Source organism: Geotrypetes seraphini, chromosome 1, assembly GCF_902459505.1.
Source record: "Geotrypetes seraphini chromosome 1, aGeoSer1.1, whole genome shotgun sequence".
NCBI lineage: Eukaryota > Metazoa > Chordata > Amphibia > Gymnophiona > Dermophiidae > Geotrypetes > Geotrypetes seraphini.
Genome location: NC_047084.1, coordinates 359944288 through 359971133, shown reverse-complemented (window position 1 = coordinate 359971133; position 26846 = coordinate 359944288). Strand labels below are relative to the sequence as shown.

Below are 26846 nucleotides of genomic sequence, written 5' to 3'. Positions count from 1 at the left end.
CCTCCTCCTGCCTCACTCACCAACCGCTGGAGAACCGCAGGCAAGCTCTCTCCCTGCATGCGTCCTGGCCGCCCCGATTGCCCTCCGTGGCTCTATTTGGCGATGGCGGAGGCGGCTCTCAGTCCTTCCTGCCAGGCGTTGCCGGAGGAGCGTCTCTAATCTTCCCGCAGCGGACCCGGGGGGAGGGGCTGACGTTGCGCCTTAGAGCCCGGGCATGAGCTGGCCATGGCTCTCGGTGCGGGCCCGAAAGCGGGTCGCTGAACGCAAGAAAGCGCCCCGTGGCTGGAAGCCTTCATCAGCCCACTGAACGCAGGTACGGTGCGCGACCCCCTTTGCTTCTCACCTTGCTGTGAGGATGGGGGAAGCCGCGGGCCTTTAAATGCTCTGAGTTTGGAGCTGGGGCTGAAAATTTGGGGACATGTGAGGAAAGGAGGCTTTACTAGCACCCGTTAATGTAACGGGCTTAAACACTAGTTTAAAATAATCATTCACACAAAACAAGGAGACAGAAAACCCTATGTTGCGCAGAGATCATATCCCATGAGTAGGGATGAACCAAAGAGTTCCGCAAAAGGAGAGGACTTCAATTTGCAATGACAATCTTTAATAACAGACAGTTTCTTAAAGTAGCAAATCAGAGACAAACATATGATCAGCACACAAATTTAAGAAATAGTTAAGAAATGCTTCTTTATTTTATGGAAGCTATGTATGACCTAACGGATGTAGAGGTATATAAGAAATAAATTACATTACATTACATTAGGGGCTCCTTTTACGAAGCAGCGTTGGCGGCTTTATCGCAGGCGACTTTTTATCACGTGCTAACCCCTGCGCTATCCGAAAAACTACCGCCTGCTCAAGAGGAGGCGGTAGTGGCTAGCGCGGCTGTCAGTTTTGTGCGCGCTATTACGCACGTTAAACCACTAACGCGGCTTTGAAAAAGGAACCCTAGGTCTTACTTTAGTCCCTCTGCATTTAGAATGTTGGTTCAGTCTTTAGATCTCGGTACATTGGATTATTGTAACTCTGTTCATCTTGCAGGTCTACGTTCAAATCTAGATAGATTACGCAAAATTCAAAATGTAGCTGTTCTATTCCTTTTTTTGTCTATTTCTTCTAAAAAGAGTTGTAACTTTCCCCTCCTTTCCCCCCAATTCAAGTTTGCCTTTTGAGGCCAGGGTATTGTTTAAATTTTGGACTTTATGTTATAAAGCCTTACACGGTCAAGTTCCCAGTTATTTGCTGGATTACTTTGCTCTCTTTAAAGTAGAACGTCCGCTGCGGATTACTTCGATGTTTGTATTTCCTTCAGTGCGTGGCTGCCTATACAAGAAATTTTTACATCGAACGATTGCATACCAGGCAGCCAGTCAGGATTCCGAGTTATGTACCTTGTTTGCTTCCTCAGGCTCCTATCTGCACTTCTGAAAACTATTGAAAACATCTTTGCTTGTAAGACTTTTGAGAAATTAATGATTAATTCACTTATTTGTACAGTCTCTTGCTTATGTAAACTGCATCGATCTGGAAGGTTTTGTGAGGTAATTTTTTTTCCCCAAAAACAACAAAAATGTTGACTCAAATATAAATCGGAGAAGGGTGGGGGTGTTTCATATTTAAGTGCAGTGCCTTGCCTTGCCCTGCCAGGCTCTGCACCCTGTTCCCCATCCCTCCCTTCTCTTCCAGATACTGCATCCAGCCCCCTCCCTCCCCTGCCAGTGTCTTCAACCAGCCCCTCTCCCTCCCTGACAGGTTCTGTACCCTGTCTCCCCTTCTTCCTGATGCCTTGCAGGCCTCCACTGGGCCTGCCGTAAGTCCTAGTGGTCCAGCAGGGATCCAACTTGCCTCCTGTCCCAGCTGATACTAAGAGTTTTTACCTCCCTCCCACCTCTCCTATGTAACTTTAGAATCCCTGGTTGGTCCAGCGGTGAACCGTGGTAGGAGCGACCTTCCTTTGCTCCTGCCTGTACAGAGCCACTAGCTGATTGGCTGCTGCAAGACAAGTTCACGGCATCCAATCAGCTAACAGCTCTACACGGGCAGGAGCGAAGGAAGGTCACTCCTGCTTGTGCAGAGCTGCTAGCTGATTGGTTGCCATAAGTTCTCATGGTCCAGTGACAACTCACAGCAGCCAATCAGCTAGTGGCTCTGCATGGGCAGGAGTGAAGGAAGGTCACTCCTGCCGTGGTTCACCAATGGACTGCCAGGGATTATAAAGGTATGCGGGAGAGGTGGGAGGGAGGTAAACATTCTTAGAATCGGCTGGGACAGGAGGCAGGAGGGATCCATGCTGTCCTGGCCCACCACTGGCCCACCATGGATTTAAAAGGTACACCAGGGAGGGGGAGGAAGGTAAAAGTTGTTAGAGTCAGCAGAACAGGAACCAGAAGGGATCCCTCCTGTCCCAGCCCACCACTGAACTACTAGGTCTCACGGCAGGCCCGGAAGAGGCCTGCAATAGGTTCGGGAGGGGGGCAGGTCAGCACTGACCTGAATATAAACCAAGATCCCTATTTATGGGCCATATTTTTTGACCCCCAAATCTCAGTTTATATTCGAGTATATATGGCAATCCCAGCAATAGTTGTGCTACAGCATTCACTGCTACATGCAGTGCTCTAAGAGAGAAATTCTATAAATATAAATTCTACATCTTTGGTATCATTTTTTGAGAAAGAGTGTAAAATGCTTTCTCATTTCTGAAGAAATTATGCTGCTTTTTTGTGTCAATCAGGGCCTTAAGCTACTCCCTCTGTATCCCCTGTAGCCTAAGGTCCTGATTGGTTCAGATGCCTAAGACCCCCTCCTCTTGGTGGTATTAAAGCTGGCCAAGTAGAGGGGCCCGGCTTTCAGTATTGCAGGACCAAAGGGTTAGAATGATCTTTCAGTTGAGTTACGTGCAATGAGTCATCTGTGTTTATTTAGGAAGGAAGTGAAATCATATCTGTTCCCTTGAAGATTGTATTTTGAGTTATTATAGGGCCATGAGCTTTGATACCTTGTTAGGTACCTTTTGTTTGTAAATTATTTTTTCTCTGTTTTATTCTTTTATTAATTCTTTGTCGTTTTATTTCCTTGTTTACACCATCTTGAATGAGATTTTTCAGTAAGATGATGTATGAATATATCTATATATATAAAATCGGAGGTATGTATGTGTGTATGTATGTGTGTATGTATGTGTGTATGTGCCGCGATCACGCAAAAACGGCTTGACCGATTCGAACGAAACTTGGTATGCAGATCCCTCACTACCTGGGATGATATGTTCTGGGGGTCTCGCGGCCCACCTGTACACGTGGGCGGAGCTACAAACATAAAATCAGATTTCACCCATTCATGTCAATGGAAAAAATGTAAAAAGCTGCCATTCTCACTGTAATTCAAAAACGGCTTGACCGATTTGAACGAAACTTGGTGGGGGTCTCGCGGCCCACCTCCACACGTGGGCGGAGCTACAAACAGAAAATCAGATTTCACCCATTCATGTCAATGGAAAAAATGTAAAAAGCTGCCATTCTCACAGTAATTCAAAAACGGCTTGCCCGATTTGAACGAACCTTGGTATGCAGATCCCGCACTACCTGGGGTGATATGTTCTGGGGGTCTCGCGGCCCACCTGCACACGTGGGCGGAGCTACAAACAGAACATCAGATTTCACCCATTCACGTCAATGGAAAAAATGTAAAAGCTGCCATTCTCACAGTAATTCCAACTACCTGGGGTGATATGTTCTGGGGGTCTCGCGGCCCACCTGCACACGTGGGCGGAGCTACAAACAGAACATCAGATTTCACCCATTCATGTCAATGGAAAAAATGTAAAAAGCTGCCATTCTCACAGTAATTCCAACTACCTGGGGTGATATGTTCTGGGGGTCTCGCGGCCCACCTCCACACATGGGCGGAGCTAAAAACAGAACATCAGATTTCACCCATTCATGTCAATGGAAAAAAAGTAAAAAGCTGCCAATCTCACAGTAATTCAAAAACGGCTTGACCGAGTTGAACGAAACTTAGTATGCAGATCCCTCACTACCTGGGGTGATATGTTCTGGGGGTCTCGCGGCCCACCTGTACACATGGGCGGAGCTACAAACAGAAAATCAGATTTCACCCATTCATGTCAATGGAAAAAATGTAAACAGCTGCCATTCTCACAGTACATCAAAAACGGCTTGACCGATTTGAACGAAACTTGGTATGCAGATCCCTCACTACCTGGGGTGATATGTTCTGGGGGTCTCGCGGCCCACCTGCACACGTGGGCGGAGCTACAAACAGAAAATCAGATTTCACCCATTCATGCCAATGGAAAAAAAGTAAAAAGCTGCCAATCTCACAGTAATTCAAAAACGGCTTGACCGAGTTGAACGAAACTTGGTATGCAGATCCCTCACTACCTGGGGTGATATGTTCTGGGGGTCTCGCGGCCCACCTGCACACGTGGGCGGAGCTACAAACAGAAAATCAGATTTCACCCATTCATTTCAATGGAAAAAATGTAAACAGCTGCCATTCTCACAGTACATCAAAAACGGCTTGACCGATTTGAACGAAACTTGGTATGCAGATCCCTCACTACCTGGGGTGATATGTTCTGGGGGTCTCTCGGCCCACAACTCTATGTTACTTGCTCAAGGGTGGGTTCACCCAACAATTTATAAGGTCTTGCTCCTGGAGGTGAAACTAAAAATGTTGTTTATAATCACGTTTTGCGTTAGTTGTATTGTATTCATTTTGTCAAATATTTCACATTATAATTTGAATATTGTACTTTTTATTAAGCTGTAAAACAATAATTTCATTCACCACTATAAAGTATCTTTATTTGAATCCATTTACAGTGTTATTGCTATAATTAAATACCCGTGTAACGCCGGGGCATCGGCTAGTTATAAATAAATAGATAAACTTCTGTAAATGAGGATTACATTCTTCTTTTATCATTCTTACATTCATTGGTTCATTTGTTCAGTTCATTGTAGGACCACTAATTTCTTCTATTATGCCTGTCTAATAATGGAACTCTATTATGTCTGTCTAATAATGGAACTCACATTTATAAAAATGAATAAAGCACTGCAGGGTACACGATTTTGAGCAGTTATCATGCAATTACATTGGAAGCATTATTGTAAAATACATAACAACATGCAACCATGGGCAGCATCTCCTGGAAGGTCAGAATGAAATGTGACATGGGGCTGTGAGATGGCATATTTTCAATGGCACAGCTAATTCAATTTCTTTGTGTTATCACTACAGAGTTCCTCAGAAGCTGAAGTCTCTTGACCTTTTTTTTTTTTTTTTAGCTGGCGTCTCACTACTCATTTGTACTCAAAGGACCATCATCCTTGATGTCTGAGGTTATCAAGAATTGATGTTCTCGGATCAGCCTACAGATAGGGCTAATGATTAATGTTATTAAATTGAATCAAAACTGGAGCTCAGTTTTACATATATCTAGCACCTTCACTTTGCAAACCTATATATCTTCAACCTTGCTTGTGAGCTAGCTGGAGGTTGTCAGTTCTTGATGATACAATGACCCTGCACTGATAATATGCTTTCCTTTTATGCAGCGGTTCTCAACCAGTCCTTAGGACAAACCATTACATGAGATAGACTTGCAGGCACTGTCTTCCTTGTATGCAAACCTGCCTCATGCATATTGATTGTGGAGAGAGACTGTGTCTGAATTCAAGAAAGCATGGGATAGGCATGCGGGCTCACTTAGAGAGAGGGAGCGATAATGGTTACTGCGGATGGGCAGACTAGATGGGCCATTTGGCCCATAATAATGGAATGGGGACCGCAGTCTGCCTTAATTTGTACTGATTCGTGTTGATTTGGGTTTATTTATTTCATATAACAGTTTTAGTGGATATGTTTTAGAAATGTTAATTTCTTTGATGCTCTCAAGCTCTGCCAGTGATAGATCTGTGAAGTGTGCTATGCTGGGAGTTGTATTAAGACCTGCACTAAAATATGACTGTTTGCTATCAGGCCGCTTCAGATACTTTTCTATCTCTTAAATTTGTTTTATTTTTAATTTTTAATTTTCTTTCTGTTTTCTATCTCTTTGATTTTTGATCTTGGAAATTTATTATATGTTGTTATTACATATTTTTAGTTTATCAGGTACTTTAGCTAGATTGTGAGCCTTCGGGACAGATAGGGTAGTTTTTCTCAAGTACCTAATTTCATTTTAGTTTGATACATTGTAAACCACTTAGGTCAGTAAAATGCAGGATCGGTATATCAAATCTTAAATAAACATAAACATCATGTTTCTATGTTTCTGTAATATCCTGAAAATCCAAATGGCTGGATACGTCACGAGGACTAGATTGAGAACCACTGCTATAATGGAAGAATTTGAAGACCTAAAGCAAACTGGAGGGTCCTTAACCCACCAACTTTGATTCCGTGGTCATAATTAAGTGATTTTTGTATTTACATTGTACCTCAAGGCAAATTACATTCAGGGGCACTAGGTATTTTCCTGTCTCTGGAAGTCTTACAATATAAGGAGGCAACTGGCAGTGGCATATCTGGCTTGGTGGCCACCCAGGGCAGAGCACCCCCCTTCTCCAGGCAGTGTAGTGCATGGAGCAGTACGGGGCCGCAGTATGCATGTATATTGCCATCAGCCCTGCCTCAGACCAGGAAGTTGACATCAGAGGCTGGCAGAACTGATGGCTTTGTGCATGTTGAATGCAGCCCTGCAACTGCTCCACGCACACCCCAACTCCCTGCACCCGGGGTGGACTGCCCCCACCACCCCGCCTTCATTTAGGCATAACACATAATAGGAACTGGGTACCCAGATTCTGATATAGAGCACTAGTGTAATGTGCCATTGGGTGCCTAATGTTTACGCACCTTCAATCACAGAAACCACAGACCTGACATAGTTGGAAGTTGTGTAACATCTGATATGATAGCTTTAGGGTTCTGCTAAGCTATGATCTTCTCAGGTATTTTCACCTTCACATGGCTAGGATCACTAAGCTCTCATATCAGATGTGAGGAAGAAAGACACTAGTGGAAGCTGCTATGGCTCAATGGGTAAAAGCCCTGTGCTCATCTTCTAGAGGTCATGGGTTCAAATCCCAGCACATATTTTAATTGTGGCATTCTACCTTGCAGGTGTACCTTGATGATCTCACAATGAGGTCAGCATTGTGTAGCTGCACACCTCCATATGCAATGAAGTAAAAGCCATGTTAAGGTGTATATCTGGGGTGGGAGAGGGGGTGTTCAGTTTTTAAGCTTTTGCAAATGAAAAATGAAGTTATGTATGCAATCTATATATTTTTTTCATGTGCTTTCTTTGCTTTCAGTAATGAGCTGATTGGAGCACTGTTTAGTCAGAAGAAAAGGGTAGCTTTTTAACAAGAAACCTAAAGCTGTGTTTTTTTCATATGCTATGTTTCAGTCAATGGATGTTTTCCTCTAATTAGCAAATAACATTGCTGTTTGTCCACAAAAATAGAAGGTTTTGCATATATCTGTTTTGTAGTGCCCTATATATCTGTTGTGCCCTATTTTGATGTGCCCTATATATCTGTTTTGATGTGCGCAAAGATCTTGTTGGTATATAACTGAGTATATTACTTTTAAGCACTTCTGGGATGTTTCCATACATAAATTGATGGCAAATCATCACTGCTTTATACTGAACTTTGAAGGCTACTGGAAGCCGATGCAATTTTGTAAGATATGGTGAAATATGGTGAAAGCGTTTGTTAGCGGTCTTGCTGCCATGGAGTTCTGAATGGGACCCCTACCCAATATGAAGCTGTTCATTGCTGAGAATATAGTGCTGAGAATATCTTCCTCTTGAAAAAGCTGAAGGGGAAACACGTATCGTGTCAAGCAATTACTGGAGTTGAGGAAGTTTTTAAACTATGATAAGTACTGTGAGGAACTATTTTTGAACTATAACAAGATGTATTGTTTGAAATAACGGATTGTGACTATGGGCTCCTTTTACGAAGGTGTGCTAGGGCCTTAATGCACGGAATAGTGCACGCTAAATTGCTGCGCGCGCTAGCCGCTACCGCCTCCTTTTGAGCAGGCGGTAGATTTTACTAGTGTGCGCTGTAGCGCATGCTAATCCGGTGCATGCGATAAAACCGCTAGCGTACTTTCGTAAAAGGAGCCCTATGGATTGTGACTTGAGGATTAGTTTTGTGTGTTTTGATTTTTGGTCGATTCTGATGTGAATGGGGAGCACGGAGCACTTTTTTGGACTTAAAGCATTGTGAGCCCAGGACGCTACTACTTTTCCAGCTGAGATAAGTACTCCTCCTATTTTCATTTATTTATTACGCTTATTGGTAGGGAGGGAGGAGTTCGATGATGTATTCAAGCCTGAGCTGGTGAGAATCCTGAGCTCTTATACCTATAGTTCGTATTGGCTTTCACTGAGCACTTTTAATAATTTATTTAAATTAATTTATTGACTATATAATATTATAAATTCTCTGTTTTGAAGAAAGTTCATATTTAGACAAACCCATTATCAAACGTGCTGCTGCATTTTGTATGACCTACAATGCTCTGCATCTTGCATTTGTTATTCCAAGGTATAGGACATTGCAGTAGGAATTCTATGAGCGTTGGAGCAGTTGCCACCCCCTGCTGGTGCTAAAAGCCCACGCTACGCGTTATTCAAGAATGGGGTTTTATCATAGGGTCTTATTGCATACAGCGGATCCCTGTGCTACAATAGCACAACTTGTGGTATGATAACCTATTTTAGGGCTCCTTTTACATAGGTGCGCTAAGGCCTTAACGCACGGAATAGCGCGCTAAATTGCCGTGCGCGCTAGCTGCTACCGCCTCTTTTTGAGCAGGCGGTAGATTTTCGTATATCGTGCACTAATCCGGTACGTGCGCTAAAAATGCTAGCGCACCTTCGTAAAAGGAGCCCTTGATGGAAGCCTATGTTGATAACTGCCACACTGAGTGTTTAAAAGAGGTTTGGACAAATTCCTGGAGGTTAAGTCCATCAGCTGTTGTTCAGGTAGACCTGGGGATAAGCAGAATGGAATACTGTGTGCAATTCTGGAGGCCGCATTATCGCAAGGATGTGCTGAGACTGGAGTCGGTGCAGAGAATGGCCACCCGGATGGTCTCGGGACTCAAGGATCTTCCATACGAAGAACAAATTATAGCTATCCTCGCTCGAGGAGCGCAGAGAGAGGGGAGACATGATCGAGACTTTCAAGTATCTTACGGGCCGCATCGTGGCGGAGGAAGATATCTTCTTTTTCAAGGGTCCCACGACAACAAGAGGGCATCCGTGGAAAATCAAGGGCGGGAAACTACGAGGTGACACCAGGAAATTCTTTTTCACTGAAAGAGTGGTTGATCGCTGGAATAGTCTTCCACTACAGGTGATTGAGGCCAGCAGCGTGCCTGATTTTAAGGCCAAATGGGATCGGTACATGGGATCTATTCACAGGGCAAAGGTAGGGGAGGGACATTAGGGTGGGCAGACTAGATGGGCCGTGGCCCTTATCTGCCGTCTATTTCTATGTTTCTATGTTTATTTATTTGTTGGGGTCCTGCCAAGTATGTGTGACCAGGTCTGGCAACTGTTAACTGCAGGTTACTGATCAAGATGGACCTTTGGTTTGACCCAGTTTGTCAGTTACTTGTATATTGAAGTTTACAAGGATTTTGAATTATATACAATACAGTATATTGTATTCATGGTGCTATTAGAGTGGTATATAAATATCTAAGATTCCCTTGTCTCTGGATGAACAAACTTTCAGTGTTCAGGAATTGCAGCTATGTATTCAGTATCTCCAACATTAAAAATGATCTGCTCTTCCTCGTACTCTCCTTGTACCAATTTTTTAGAAAAGCAAAGGAGGCTAACATATTCTTAACATTTCTGTTTCTTGAGTATGCAACAACAAAATCATTTTTTAAACATTCATGCCCTTTAGAAGTATGCCAGTGTCTTTAAAATTTAATTCCTCCAGCTAGATTAGAAAACCGATTCCCCTTATGATCTTGTACTTTGTAGAAGAATGTTCTTGTCTGGCAATTTATTTCTTCTATATCATGATCAATACATTTCATTGGATAGTCTTTATGTGAAAACCTGTCAGAATCCTGCAGTGTGGCTCATAACTTTCTCATCCTTAGGCACTGACTGGCAGCTTTCTTTTCAAGCTAACATGCTGACTTTGCAAACATAAAATAAGAGACAGGCAGCCTGACAAAACATGTGATCCTTGTCCCAAGGTCAGCTTTTTAACCCAGGCCTGGGCACATTTTCCTTGAATTTAGGAGCCAGATGCTGAGACTTTGCAATCCTATTACCCTCTTGTTGTATCCTCCAAATTTGAGAAGCAGGATGGGGGAGAGGAAAGAAATCTTCTCCAAGATCTGTGCAGCTCCTTTAGGGCCTAATTGATTACAGCTGTCTTTCCATTTTTTAACTAAGGAAAAAGAAAGCTTAGCAAATCTGGACCTTAATGCATTGCTGCAGACCACTAGCGGAGCTATGCAGGAAGCAGTCACCCTTCCCTTTCTCTCTCATCTTTTCATTTCCTCAATGTATCATCACCAAGGCAGAAAGCTACTGCAAGCAGAAAAGCATGCAGTTAATGAGCAGTTTATGCGATCAATACTGGTTGCTGGATCTAGAAAGGGTTTCTGCGCTGAAGTTAACTCACATGATTGACTACGGCATATTAACATGCATGATAAACAGCCTTTTGCTTAATCTGCAACAATGCAGAGATCCATGCCGATGTCTACTGCACCAGTGGAACATGAGATCCCCCTTCCCCCACACCACTCTGCCCAGCAACCTCACCATCTCACAAGACAATCGCATGCTCTGGCCTAGATGCACTAAACAGGGTCAGTAAGACCACATGGGTCCGCTGTGGTCCGATTTCAAAAGAGTGACTGATGCTCAAACAAGTTTGCATGCAAATGATTTGAGCAGAAGTTCATCGTTAATTCCCGTTCAATCCCACCGATAAATCGCTGTGAGAGTGACTCTCACACATGTGCAGAGCTGGCAGGGGAAGCCCCGAAACAGCCTCCTGCCACTCAGCTACTCAGGGCAGGAATCTTTTTTTTAAAAAATGGACAAAGATGTTGGGCGTGTTAACCACGCACAATATCTGTCCCCATATAAAAAAATGTCATGCTGGCCCCCCCCTCCCAACCATAGCATCGCATCCCCCCCAACGTCAACCATGGGTCCCCAAACCTCCCGACAATGATGGCCGCCCCTGCGACAGCGACACTCCCAGAAAGACAAGAGGGATAACAACTCCCTCCAGCCTCAGCAACCCTGTTGTGAATCCGGGCCACCTGACCCCGACTCTCTCCCAAGCACTTCCCCATGCTCCCCCTGACAGCCTCCCACCCTACAGAAGCTCTCCAGTTGAAGCATCCCCCCAGCCCTTTCCCCATAGTTACCTCATTTTAGAAGCCGACAAGAGGGATGCACCACTCACTCTTGTCAGCAGGCCCACATCTATGAAATGATGGGCCTTTCCCTACCTGGTGAGAGGGGCCTTAGGTATCTACCCTCGCTATGCCACTGCCAGAATGAGGAACTTAATAAGATCAGGCTAGGCAGGAAAAGGATCTGCACAGGGAACTGTATTTCACCTTCTTTATCACTTCACCATTATAATCGCAGCTTCTTAAATTCTTGAAAAAAGACTTACATTTATATAATAAAGGGTAAGAATAAGCTTTATGTAAAATTTCTTGTCTGTTTGAAAGCATTGAACAAAGGTGTCTGTCATGCTCAACATTATCAAATACCCTTTCTATTCCTATTTCAGCCAGAATCATGTTTTCTGCTTTTATCTAGCTTTTCTTTTTTTAACTTTTTAAACAAGTTGCTATTTTATAGCAGTCTGGCTGAGCTTTTTGATATTATAAATCTCTACTAGTGCTAAAAAGAGAGGTGCAATTTCCGTCATGTAGATTGTTTTACATGAGCAAGGCTAGGTGTCACAAGGCCTTTGCTAATAAGAGGACTGGCCCCAAGGCACCTCTACTAAATGTAATCTTCAGTGATGCTAGATGAAATAAGCTGAATACACATAAAGTGCTAAATTCTATATATGATGCCCAAAAAAATTGGTGACAAAAAAGCTGTGCTTAAAGTTAGGTGCAGTTTATAGAATAGTGCTTATGCCCAGGAACTGTGACTAAATTTAAGCATAGCTGTTTGTATCAAGGCATCTGGACCAATCAGATATTTAGGCCACCTTCTCAGTGCATCCTGAGATGCACTGGGGAGGGGCCAAGACTCTGATTGGCCTGAGTACCTAAGACTCCTCCTATAGGAGGGCCAATCAGGGCATTAAGCCCCTCACCGGTGCAGTCCAGGAAGGGGAAGGCCCACTATTTTGAAGAGGTGGGCCTGCTAAGAAGAGGGAGTGGGCATCCTTCTTCCCTTCTTCTACAAAGAGATACGGAGAGAAGCTGAGAGGTTGCTTGAGCTGGGGGTGTTCTGAGCCGACACCCCCTCAGCCCACCAGGACTGTCTTTTGTGATCAGGTTTGTGGGGTGGTGGGAGAGGGGATCTTTGTGTAGAGTGGGGGGTGGTGTCGGGGGGGAGCATGAGCGAGTGCCGGAAGGAGAGTTGGGGGGGGTCAGGTGGCCGGACACACAACCGGGTTGCTGAGGCAAGAGGGTGTGGGCATACCTACTGTCTCTCTGGATGTGTCGCTATCATGGGGGCGGTTGTCATTGTTGGGGGGTTTGGGGACCCACAGTTGTTGTTGGGGGGGGGGGTGATGTCTATTCATGGGGGGAGGGGTGACTCGGCTTGCTTGTTTTTCAATGGGGCAGATATTGTGGTATGTAGCATACACACAACATCTGTGCACTTTAAAAAAAAAGGTATGATATGTTATAAATATATTAATTTCAGGGCTAAATTATCGGTAGGAGAGGTAAGCAACTTGTCTTGACTAGTCGCTTTTTTCGGATCGCTAAGTTGATCACTTTTTTTGTGCATTGGGAAGCCATGTTAGAGCATTAATTGCTCTGCTAGTTTACATGGCATTTCAGTATTGATGAGCTTATTTGAATGGCCATATTGGTGCATGAGCGATCGTGCATAAAACCACACGGTGAGCTATTTTGTGCATTGGGTCGGCAAATCTGATCGTCGCTAAACCTGTCAAAAAACCATTTTAGCAATGATCATTAGATGATCGTTGACTTTAGTGCATCTGGGCCTCAGTCCTCACAGCCTGAGCACATTCCCTTCACAGGCATCCTTAGCATGGTCAAATAACATCCACCTCAGGTATTCATTACCAAGGAAGGGGATAATTAGCAGAAGAACTAGCCTGGCTGGAGACTAGGTGAAGGAAGATATTCTTGTCTATGAGAAGTCAGAATGTGTCCAAGTAGACAAACTAATAGATACCTCAAAAAATACTTAACTGGATGGTGGTATCTTTCATTGATCCTGAAAAACCTTCTTTTGTTTTAAAATTATTTTTGATATCTTCAATGAAATGAATGATTTTAAAGCCTTTGGTACAATAGATACAATCAATATATATATATTTTTTTCAGCCAAAGGCTTTAAAATCATTCATTTCATTGAAGATATCAAAAATAATTTTAAAACAAAAGAAGATTTTTCAGGATCAAAGAACAATATCTCCATCCAGTGATAACTAACAGACTCTCAAGTTGTCTGTGGTTTGGATGTCTGAGATCCTTTTCCTTCAAAAAATATTACTGTCATTAGGTTATGATGCTATGCATTTCCATTAAGTTTTTTTTGAGATATCTGTCAGAATGTGGCCACATTTCCCAATCCAATCTGTGTGTGCAGTTGACCCTTAATGATAACTCAATTGGAATGCAAGAGAAGGCAACTGACATACTCTGCAAATCATAACAGCAAAATTTTACTGCAGGAGCAACAAAGGAACTATGTATAGTGTAATGTCAACATATCAATAGATAAACCATTAGAGAGAGTACAGGTTAAAGTATATAAATACTTTATAGATTTTTTTTTTCAATGTAGTACAGTGGGAAATTCAAACAGTCTGTATGTTTTTTGTCCAGAGGGGTCTTTGGTTAAAACCCCTCTGGGCAAAGAGTCTTTCAGAGACGCCAAGCTTAATCAATTAACTGTTGTTGGGCTCCTTATTTGATATTTATGTTGCAGAGGACTGAGCAGTTATTTCTCTGTCTGACTCTTTGCCACAGTCTGACTTTCTCTCTTTTCCAGCTCAGTACACAGTAGAGTTCCTCGTCTCAGTGGCACATGTGTAACAGCTTATGCTGTAGGGAGGGATTTCTGGCTAGGAATCATTGGCTGGGAAATGCATGATCTGCCAACCACTGTGTCTCAAGGGAAAAAAAATCCCTTTTTCTTTTCAATTTCTATCCACCTGGTAGCTTCCTTTAAATCATGCAGCATAGTTAATACCTTTGGCAAGGTTTTTGTCAAATCAAGACACATAAGGGCACCTGACATCTTAGGCCAATGAATCTCTACCTTTCTTGTATTATAACACAACTGACAATATTTGTGTATTTCACACACTGAACACTAAAATTCACAACTGAACACAGAAAATTCCTGGGTCCAGTGTTCATAAGAACATCCTTACTGGGTCAGGCCAATGGTCCATCTAGCCTAGTATCCCATCTTCATGGTGGCCAATCCAAGTCATTAGTACCTGGTAAAAAACCAAATAGTAGCAACATTCCATGCTACCGATCCCAGGGCAAGCAGTGGCTTCTCCCATTTCTATCTCAATAGCAGACTATGGACCTTTTCCTCCAAAAATTTGTCCAAACCTTTTATAAAACCAGCTACGTTAACCATTCTTACCACAACTTCTGGTAATGTGTTCCAGAACTTACTATTTTTTGAGTGAAAAATATTTCCTCTTATTGGTTTTAAGAGTATCTCCCTGTAACGAGTGTGTACATCTGGTAGTGCTATAGAAATCATTAAAATTAATAGTAGTAGTGGGGGTCACGTGATGGCCGGCACCTGAGCGGATGCCTGAACGCGGAGCTCCGTCCTCCCTACACCATCCGGCTCCCCTAACGCTTGCCGCCGGCGGTAATTTCTTGTTTTTCGCGGCTCCCGCACTTCCGGGTTCGCTCCTGCTGGTTACGGAGCGCCCGACGCGTGACTCACGGTGGCGGCGCGGGGGATGCCGACTCGAACCCTGAAGGCCCCAAGAAGCAACGTGGTGCCGACTTTCAAAATGGCCGGGACTCAAACGGAGGCGCCGGTGGAACGCACTTCGGATGAAGTGCTCCAGGTATCTATGCGGCACTTATCCCAACTATTAGATGACAAGCTGGCTAAGCTGCATGCTTCCATGGATGAGATTAAAGATGTGATGGCGGGGCATGCAGCGCAAATACACCAGGTGGAAGAACGTGTTTCAGCACAAGAAGACAGAGCGGCGGTCGCGGATGGCAGGCTAGACTCCTTGGAGACCCGAGTATGCCAACTGCTCGAGAGGGTGGAGGACCAGGAGAATAGGGCACGCAGAAAGAACCTCCGTCTGATAGGGCTCCTGGAGTCGGTGAAAGATTCTGATCTTCTCCACGTGGTGGAAAGATGGCTGCCGAAGGAGCTTGGCCTGGCGGAGCAAGCTGGCCCTGTGGTGGTAGAGCGGGTCCATCGTGTTGGTCAACGTCGAGATGGAGACGGACCGGGCCGCCCGAGGCCGGTGCTGGCCAGATTCCATAATTATGCAATCAAAGCGCGCCTATTAGACCTGTTCAAGAAAACCAGATCTTTGTCCTATGAAGGGGCTAAGCTTATGCTATTTCAAGATTTCTCCACCAAAGTTGCGGAGCAGCGCAGGGCCCTTACGCCGTATTGCTCGCAGTTGGTCACGAGGGGAATAAGATTTGCATTTCTTTACCCTGCTAAGGTGAGACTAACTCATGAAAATCGGACTTTCACCCTGAGCACGGCGGATGAACTGAAAAAGTTCCTTGAGAAGCTGCCGGCACCTTAGGAGGGCTGCTGGGCGCCGGCCGTGAGATTGCTGGTGGTTCTTCTTCTATCACGTTGCTTTGGGCATCCATCAGTGTGGTGTTGATCCTTTTCTGCCTGGTGCTGCTGGGGTCGTATGTTTGGCCTACGCCAGTGCGCTATGCTTGCGTGGCGTGATCCCTGACAGTCTCCTTGAGCTATCAGTAGACGAGATGCCTCGACTTCCATTGGGAGACTGAGACCTGCACTGCAAGGACTTCTGGCTTCTGGACACTTGGTTTGAGATTTCTGATGAGTGCTTGTTTGAGAGATTTGGCAGTTTTGTTATTTATGCAACTCTCTTTACAATGTTTTGAAGTGTTTTCCATATACCTGGGCGTTTAAGCCCTTTGAAGTTTTGTGGGGGTTCTTCCATTAGTTTTCGGTTGGGGGGCTGGGTGGTGGATGGGGGGACGAGAGTGTTCGTGTGAGGAGGGAGAGAGTGGGATGGAGGTAGTGCTGGGGTTTTGGTTGTGTGTGTGGGGATTGGTTGGTGTGAGAATGGTTGAGATGTGTGGGGGACCTAGGGGTAGCGTTGAGGGGATAAGAGAAGATGGGATTAAGGTGGGGGGGGGGTTTGGTGGGATAAGATGGGGGGTGGGATGCACCTGGGGTCTCTGATCAGTACTGTAATGATAATTCAGTGGGTGGCGGGCTGGTTTGGCTGGGAGACCGGCGCAGCTGCCCCACAGGCCTGTTGTCTTAGGGGGGACTTACTTCTTACCAACTGTTCTTGTGAGTTCTGTTAAGATTGCCAGCTTCAACATTGATGGCTTGCACTCCCCAGTGAAGCGCAGCAAATTATTTCAATACTGTAAGAAATTAAACGTGGATGTTTTAATGCTTCAGGAGACTCACCTCAGCGTGTCAGAACATGTTAAATTGAAGAGGGATTGGGTAGGGGAAGTAGCTTTTGCTTCATATAACTCCAGACAGCGAGGTGTTGCTCTCCTCTTCCATAAAAAACATCCCTGTACTATGCACAAAGTGATACAGGACCCTGAGGGGCGATTTGTGATCTGGGCAGGTGTGTTCCTGGGGAAAAAATATGTGTTTTGTTCTCTTTATGCACCTAATGTATATTCTCATAGATTTTTTTCTGTACTAGTAGCGGCTCTGATGCCTTTTTCTGAATACCAATTGGTATTAGGTGGGGATTTTAACATTACAGCAGACCCACTTGTTGATTGCAGGCCACCTAAGCCTCGATTGAAAGGAGGTGAACATAAAGGGGTGAACTTTGTGATGCACCAACTGGGTCTGATTGATGTGTGGCGCACGCTGCATCCTACTGAATCTGACTTCACTTTTCACTCTCATGTACATGATGTTCACAGTCGTTTGGACTATCTGCTAGTGGCTCCTTCTTTGCTGGCGGGTATTCCACGAGTGGTGATTGAAGACGGTGTTTTGTCAGATCACCATTTGGTTTGGTTGGAGCTCATTGATAAGTCGGGGTCCCAGGGGTTGACCACTAGTTGGCGCATGAATCCCACGTTATATGAAGATGCTGAGTTTAAGGATTTCTTGGAACAACAATGGGATTTCTTTGTGAACGAAAACCCTGCTTCTGATGTATCAGAGGTGGTGTTTTGGGAGGCAAGCAAGGCGGTCTTGCGTGGTAAAATTATTGAGTATACTACCCGCAAACGCAGAGCCCAAGATAAGACACTGTTGGACTTGACACAACGTTTGGCCGCGCTACGTGGGAGTTTACATGCTCCGGGTGCCACGACAGCTCGATCTCAATATTTTGATCTACGTAGGCAAATTAATGACTTATTGGCTGACAGAGCCCTTAGGGACATTAGAATGTATAAATACCGCCTACATCGATGGGGAAACAAAGCGGGAAAACTGCTTGCATCATTGGTTACCTCAAGGGCTCCGAAGCGCATTATATCAAGAATTCGGGCGCCTGATGGTAGAGAAATAACTGCCCAAACTGGGATACAGCAGAGTTTTGTTAATTACTATAGGGCTCTCTATGATAAGGGGACTTGTGACACAGTACAGAGGACGGCTTTCTTTCAAGACCTGCAGCTTCCGTCCTTGGGACATGAGCAGTGGGAGGTGTTAAATGCCCCGGTGCGAGGGTTGGAAATCCAACAAGCTATTCGGGCCTTAAAATTGGCTAAAGCCCCTGGGCCTGACGGACTGGGCTCTGAATATTATAAGTTGTTGGGGGCACAAGTGGTGGGCCCATTTCAAGCCCTATGTGGGGCTCTTAGTAGAGGTGACCTGCCTCCGCATAGACTAACTCACGCTAATATTGTGGTTCTACCGAAACCGGGGCGGGCGGAAGATCAGCTGGGTTCCTATAGACCTATCTCTCTGCTCAATCAAGATATCAAGTTGTTTGCTGCTATTATGGCGGCACGCCTGGGTCGGGTTTTGCCCAGCTTGGTTCATTCGGACCAGGCAGGTTTTGTGCCGGGCTGTTATTCCTCTGCTAACGTGCTGAGGGCGCTTTCGGTGCTTCAGAATCCTGGACTAGTTGGGCAACACCCGGGACAGAAGAACGCTCTTATAGTTAGTCTAGACGCGGAAAAAGCGTTCGATAAAGTGTTATGGGACTATCTTTTTTGGGTTCTTCCTCAGTTCGGCATTATGGGAAGCTTTCTGAATGGGATTCGATCATTATACGCTCATCCTACGGCCCAGATCCTGATTAACGGGGAGCTTACCTCTTCTTTTGAACTCGAGAGGGGGACGCGCCAGGGCTGTCCCCTCTCCCCGATGCTCTTTGTCTTGGCTCTAGAGCCTCTTGCGGCTAAGCTTCGTCAGAGCCCTGATATGCATGGTATTCGTTTGGGTTCCCAGGAATTTAAAATTAATTTGTTTGCGGATGATATGCTCATCTTTCTGGGGGACGCTGCAGATGGGGTTCCTCGATTAATAGACCTTATACAGAGATTTGGTGCCTTTTCTGGGTTGCGAATTAACTTTGATAAGTCGGAGGCCTTGGCGGTCCGCCCTCCGTGCGCTCTGTGGCACGATCCTTCCTTTCCGCTGCAGTGGTCTAAGGGTACGCTCAAATATCTGGGAATATATCTGCATGCAGATCCGGGGGTGGTTTATCGGAAGAACGTACTTGATAAATTAGATGCAATTCGAGCTTTGTGTAAGAGGTGGATGGAATTTCCCCTCTCGCTCTTGGGGCGCGTTGCCCTTATTAAAATGGTCCTCTTGCCGAAGCTCCTGTATCCACTACAAATGGTGCCCCTTTGGATCAAACAGAAAGATGTGCAGGCCTATAGGGGGATCATTTCGTCCTTTATATGGCGCTCTCGCCGGGTGAAAATTGGCTATAACAAACTGATTAGGGGGCGCGAACACGGAGGTGTGAACTTGCCCGATTTGCGTCTTTATAATGCTGCTGCTTTGTTGAGATGGGTGCATGAATTATATACGGGAGTTGACAGGTTTGCCCCGGTTAGATTCTGGCACCTTTTGTCAGCTCCGGTGTCAGTTTTTAACCTCCTGTGGCATGGGGCGGGACCCTGCCCTTCTATGCTTCGTCCCTTGTGAATGGCTTGGTGCTGGTGGCGGTCTTCATTGGGGGGCGCGGTGGGTCCCTCGCCTTTTACGGAACTGGTGGGAAACCCTAAGTTTCCTGCTGGATCGTTACATGCTTTTTTTGCCTCAGTTCGGACGTCTGGGTGCCGTTTTTTGGGACAGGTTGTTGAGGTTGGGTCGGGTTCGGTTCCCTCTTTTCTGGCATGTCGAGACCGCTGGGGTTGGACTGCAGGGTCTATGTTTGCATACCTGCAGCTGCGTAGTTATTGTTTGGTGCTCCAATCACCGGAGAACAGCTTGCCCACTTTCACTTCCTTGGATCATCAGTTTTTGTCCGCCCCAACTGAATTTAATACGCTCTCGGAGTGGTATAAAGTGGGGAAGGAAAGACGGTCTAGTAGATTTCTTGATGATATGGCAATGGATTGGACTTTAGCTTTGGGAGAGCAGGTCACTGCTGATGAATTAGTTCTGTGTTTTCAGAAATGTGCCTCTGCCTCCCCTAATGTGAGATTGCGGGAAGTACATCTGCAGATTCTACACCAATCTTATTTAACGAGATGTAAGAGTCGAAAGATGGGGTTGTGGCCTGGTGACTGCTGTCCCCGATGTCCAGCTCGTTGGGACACCTTGGTACATCACTTTCTGGAATGCTCATATGTAGGGCCCTTGTGGATCTTTGTGCTTCGGGAGTTGGAGAAAGTTATAGGACTGACTATAGATTGGTCTTACAAGACGTTGCTGTTGGGTGTCACAAGTCCCCTGGTGGAGGCGGGTGTTGGCGAACCTGGGAGGCGCTTTCTTTTGGTGGCCTTAGGAATCATAAAGAAACTAATTCTTCGCTATTGGATTGGCACCACGCGGCCAACAGTCCAACAGTGGCGGGCCAATATGTCTTTGATGGCTGGATGGGAGAGGCAGCACCGCCGGGGGGTTGCGAGCTGGAAATCTAGGACCTATTTGGATTATTGGAGTTCCTTTTAGTGCTGGTTAGAGATCAGGGGTGCACAGGGGTGGGGGGGGGTGGGTTGGGGGGGAGGGTTTCATTCAAAAATTGGATCTGCATGGGAGATGATATGTTGGGGATTTGTTTATTTTTGTCTGTTCTTTACATGAACCCTTGAATTTTGTACTTGATGTTTTTCTCGTTTGGTCACACTTTGTATCTTCTCGTATGCATTGATCCTTCAATAAAAATATTTTCAAAAAAAAAAGTAATAGTAGTAGTGTTCCCTAGTCTTTGTAATTTACCCATTCTATAATACTCAGGATTTTGTAGACTTTAATCATATCTTTCCTCAGCCATCTGTTTTCCAAACTGAAGAGCCTTAACCTCTTTAGTCTTTCCTCATACGAGAGGAGTTCCATCCCCTTTATCATCTTGGTCGCTCTTCTTTGAACCTTTACTAGTTCTGCTATATCTTTTTTCAATTTTAATAATTTTTGTTGGTATTTAAAAAAATCATACATAAGTAAATCTCAATACAATACAATATAGATTATATGTATGAACAAAAGATAAAACCAACCAAAAACAGTAGATTAACATTTAAAATTGTTAATGATCATTAATAAACTAAACTAAACTAAACCTTGGGTTTATATACCGCACCATCTCCATGAATGCGGAGCTCGGCACGGTTTACAGGAAGAAGGATGAGAGAGGAACTACAGTGGAGAGATTAAAGAGTTAGGTGTAAAGGGGAAGGTGAGAGGCCTAAGAGGGGGGAAGTGTTACAGTTTTGAGAATAGCCAGGTTTTTAGGTGTTTGCGGAAGAGTTGGAGGGAGCTTGAGGTTCGGAGTGGGGAGGTGAGGTTATTCCAGATCTCAGTGATTCTAAAGGGGAGGGATGACCCAAGTTTGCCTGCATGGGAAATACCTTTTATGGAAGGGAAGGATAGTTTAAAAATTTGGGAGGATCTGGAGGAAGTAGGGGTTGGGGAGTTCCAGGATAGAGGGATAACGGCAGGAAGGATGCCATGTAGGATCTTGTAGGCCAGACACGCACATTTGAAGTGGATCCTGGGGATTACTGGGAGCCAATGGAGCTTAGACAGGAGTGGTGAGATGCGATCAAATTTGCTTTTCGCGAAAACAAGCTTAGCTGCGGCGTTCTGAATCCGCTGAAGTCTGTGGAGGCTTTTCTTGGTTAGGCTGAGGTAGATAGAATTGCAATAATCCAATCTGGAGAGGATGATGGATTGTACTAGGACTGCGAAGTGTTTTTGGTGAAAATAGGGTCTGACTTTCCTTAGCATGTGAAGGCTGAAGAAGCATTTCTTCACCAGGGATTGGAGATATACTTCCATAAATATATCAAAAAGGACAGTTTGGATGTACATCTTAATCAAACAAATCGTTATGGTTTAATAGGCGCATGACTATGACTCCAATGGCTCCAATTTTCTTAGAGCATTAAATCTCTCTGCAGCAACATGCCCATACTTGGCAGTTATACAAACCGTGTTCCACCAAGTTATGTATTCCACTCTAGAAGCATCCTTCCAGTGTTGCAATATGATTTTAATAGCCAAACTGATCAAAATTCTTAGTAATTTTGCTTTATTATCAGATATGTCTAGTTGTTCTATTTGTTATCTAATTTACAATATCTCCTGGAAATATCCAGCTATCTCAGCGCATTTGTAACCCAAAATTGTAACTTTCCTGGAAATGTCCAGTTAGCTCTTTTGTAATCCGCCTTGAACTGCAAGGTACAGGTGGAATAGAAGTCACTAATGTAATGTAATGTAATATTGTTTGTTTAAATCCAAAAATGGCCCAACACTATGATGTTTAATGTGAGTGATCTCTATAATAAAACCCTAAGCCACGCATGCGCACTTCTACTTGCGTGTTCCGTATGTCCGTGGCCGGAAGAAGTGCGCATGCGTGCCTACAACTGCCCCCACACTTGCGGCCCTGTATGCATTCCAGTGGCAGCAACTGAGTGGTGGAGAGCAGCCCCGCTCTGCCCGTTGACCCTCCACAAACCTCCCGGCTCCAGCAGCGTAGGCAGCACTTTAAACACGCTGCTTCGCGCCCTTCTACTGCCGATTTCCTCTGCCGCGTCTCTGATGACATCATCGGAGACAGACGCGGGAGAGGAAATCGGCAGTAGAAGGCTGCGAAGCAGTGTGTTTAAAGTGCTGCCTACGCGGCTGGAGCCGGGAGGTTTGTCGGCGGTGGGAGGGTTAGATGGGAGGGTCAGGAGCAGGCCAGATCGAGCAGGACAACGCAGTAAAAGAAGGGGGAGAGACCGAACGGAGCAGGCCAGATCGCGGTAAAAGAAGGGAAAGGGGGTGGGGGAAAATGCTGCTACTGCTACACAGGGACCTGGAGGGGAAGAGAAATACTGCTGCTGCTTCTGCATAGGAAATGAGGGGGGGGATAGGAGGGAAATGCTGTTGCTGCTGCATAGGGAAGTGGGATGGAAATGCTGCTGCACAGGGAAATGGGAAAAAATGACATACAGACAGCGGGAGGGAGGGAGACAGAAAGAAAGAAAGACACAGGGGCAGGAAGAGGGACAGAAAGACAGACAGAGAAAGGGGGCCAGGGAGAGAGAGAGAGAGAGTCAGCGGGAGGGAGACAGACAGGTAGGTAGAGAGATAAAAAACATAAAGTAAGAAAGAAAGAAACGCCTCAGCGACCCATTGTGCTAAAAGTCTACACATCTATTCTAGCACCTGTTAATGTAACGGGCTTAAACACTAGTTCCTTTATATTCAACAAAGTACTGATGGCATCCCATACGCATAGCTAATACTCACTTATGCAATCACAAAAATATAATAAATGGATTAGAGTGCCAACCTCTTTTTGACACGACCAGCACTTATCAGATCTATCACCACTAATTTTGGATAATTTATAAGGTGTCCAAATGGCTTTATGGAACACACAAAAAAAAAAAATAGTTTGCTTAATTGCTGCCGATCTTAGTGATTTGTGAATGGAAGTCCAAATCTGTTCCCAACATTGCTCAGTTACCTCCTTCTTAATGTCAAATTGCCATATATCTTCAGTACCCTATGGGTGTGAAAATGAGTTGAACTGTAAAATTTTAGAAGCACCCATTTTTTTAGATGTTATCACTGACATAAAAGACAGTAGGCTCGGAGTGAAAGAACAAAGAGGTTTTCTCTTCAAAAAGGCATTAAGGCAATGTTGAAGTTGTATCCACTTATAAAATTGGTTGGAAGGCAACGTGTATTTATGCTGTAATTCTTGAAAGGTTAATCACTTATCATTTTTTCTTAAATGATAAATTGCCAGCACGTTGCCACAATGACCATCCCACCATCTTCCCTTGAATTCTAATAAGGTTATTATTCCATTTAGGTACATGTAAAGTGGTTTCCAATGGTGTGGTGAGACATTTCTCAATTATCTTCACAGCTTGAGATGAGCTATTAATGAGTACATCTTGATTATAAATATTATTATTATTTGATAAGAACGGGAGAAGGTGTAATGATATTGTTGTTCGATATTGTTAGCTGTACTGTACATTCAACCATTCATGATAATCTTTTATATTCTCACAAGTACTAAACCAACTGGAAGTTTGTTTCAAAATGTGCGCAGTATGGTATTCCAAAAAACTAGGAAAGTTAACTCCTCCAGCCTTCAATTTTTTAATGGCAATGCATGGTGGCTTATTGTTCCATAAGAAAGATGCAAGGATCTTTTCTAGCTTACTATAGTCTCTGGCATTAAAATAAATAGGCAACATCTGAAGAGTACAATTAATCTTGGGCATTATCATCATTTCTTCACCATGAAAGTCACCACGGTGACCATTTTTTTGTCAAATCAAGTATTGATTTAATAAGAGCTTCTTCCTTCAATGACATTGTTTCTTTTTTAAGATAAGGCGACCAGAATTGAATGTAATATTCTAGGTGATGTTGCATCATGGAGCGATACAGAGGCATTATAATATATTCAAAACGATTTAACCAGGCAGGAGAAGCTCCATACTGCTGAGGCTCAGTTGAAACATAGGACCTGAACCAGAAGAAAGTAGAAGAAGGTGTACTGTCATTTGAGTGTTTTATTGCCTATGTCCAAGTTATTCTTGCTGTACACAGTTGGGTGAATTTCTTCAAACACACAATAAATCTTAATAAAAAGTAATCCATTAACTAGTATTGAATAAGAAAAAAAATACACTAATGTGGTTAGCATCGGGTGCTGTCAGCATAGGTACTATTAAATACTGACCTGTTATATTCATTTTATCTGACTGCTTTCTCTTTGGTTGTAGGCTGGCATGTTACAGAATGTATGTGTGTTGTCCCTTGGCTTTATGATTGTAATGATTTTTTTTTTTGTTAAATTATTGCATGTACATAGGACTCGGAGGTGTATTGATTTTCCTCTGTGACTGATTTAAGCAGCGTGATGAGAAATAGTTATAGTAAGATAAATACTGGGTCTTCAGGAAATAAAATGGAAACATGTTATATACGAAAATCATCCCGATATTCGGAAGAAAAATTACAAGATCAATCAATATTTTAGCAACCTTTTTCAGGACAGCATAGGTTCAATGCACCTTAAGCCTTGGCTCATTTTATATTACTGTATATTGTTATATATGGATATAGAATAAGAGAGCAGATAAGGTTTAAAGAAGCCATCTGGTCTGCGCATTAGCCATTCCTCTTGTTTATCACAGATTACTTGAACTCTGGGTTTAGGTTCAGTTCTCCAGAACTACAGATCCTTTGTGACTCACTCATGTTCTCTTAAATTCTGGTGCTGTTTCAGTTTCCTCCCATCTTTTCCACCTAGACCATTCCACATATCCAAAACCCTTTCTGTGAATAAATATTTCCTTATGTTATTCTTGATTTTAGCTGTGTCTGGTCTCATACCATGTGTATTATGTTACGTCTGTTTCCTAAATGTGAATTTGTTCCCTCTATTTTATATATTTTTTAAAAACCGTTTTAATATTTTGTATATACTGGAAACCGCTTTGCTTATAAAAGCGGTATATCAAGACCTAAAACTTAGGGGTCCTTTTATCAAGCCGCGCTAGCCGGGTTAGCGCGTCAGACATTTCATCACGCGCTAACCCCCGCGGCCGGCTAAAAAACTAACGCCTGCTCAGTGCAGGCATTAGCGGCTAGTGCGGCAGGCGGTTTAATGCGCGGTATTACACGTGTTAAACCCCTACCACAGCTTGATAAAAGGACCCCTTAAACTCTTGTTCCAGAACTTCTGTTATAGTCTAATTTCTATTGGAAATCTCTTAATGACCTATATTATGGGAATTTTCACCTTGCAGTATCCACCAGATAGCAAATGTTTCCTTCTTGCCAGAAACAGTATTAAACATGCAGGGGTCCAGGGCAGAAATTTGGAAGGGGGCTTGGGCCCACTGTAACATAGGGGCCCATACAGCCGCCCTCTTTGCACCCTAGGGATGTAGCCACAGCTGGGCCTGGACTGGCCTTGGTCCGTCTACTATGCCATAAGTTCCATCCAGAAATCAGGTATCCCAATCATCTAGCTAGCAGGGATCCCCAAGCTGTTCCAGCAAAAGACATCCAGAGGTGTGCTCATTCACTAAACCAGTGTCTCTCAAACTTTTTTTTTTTGCTGCGGCACATTATAATTGAAGTTATAAAACTGCAAAACCAACAAAAAATTAAGTCCCTCTTTTACTAAGCCTAAGTGGTTGTTGTACCCTCTTAACCTCTGTCTCTTGTAGTCCTATAGTCACATCAGAGAAGGCAGCCATGAGGTCTCGAAAGCTCATATACTGTCCCATCCTTTTGTTAGCATCACAGCCTACTAAGAGTCCAGTTTTTTTTTTAATAGGACCAATATAGCTATTAGAACCACACTAGCATACAGCAATGGGCCTAACCCTATTCTACTTTTATGGCTTATAAATACAAGAGCGAAGCAGTACACAGCAAAGCTGAGCGTTTACTCCATTTTGCACTATATCCAGTTACTTGTTGCCCTGGGCTCCGGATTAAAGCTAAGTATTCCATGCTTTATAAAGTCATATGATGTCTATCCGGGGGTTACATATTTTTCCAGGTGCAATATTTAACAGTTTGCTTTATTTTCAGATTTATCTTTTGATATATTTAAATCAGCTAACTTAATTAGTATTTGCTAATCTAAAAAATTATTAGAGCAAAAGAATTATGACAACATGATGCACGACCTACTTCTACTGGAGCGCTGGTCTAGGTCCTGGCAACTCAGCTTCAATGCCAAAAAATGCAAAGTCATGCACCTGGGCAGTCA

The 26846-nt window shown here is 44.0% G+C and overlaps 1 protein-coding gene across 1 annotated transcript in view; it reads left to right on the top strand.

The window, feature by feature from the left end:
- The first annotated feature begins 2301 nt into the window (after positions 1-2301).
- The window catches only part of MAPK10 (mitogen-activated protein kinase 10), a 225283-nt gene continuing 200738 nt past the window's right edge, over positions 2302-26846 (top strand). The window contains exon 1 of the mRNA XM_033943490.1: positions 2302-2332. The gene's annotated coding sequence lies outside the window, so the exon portion shown is untranslated. The remainder of the gene's footprint in view (positions 2333-26846) is intronic.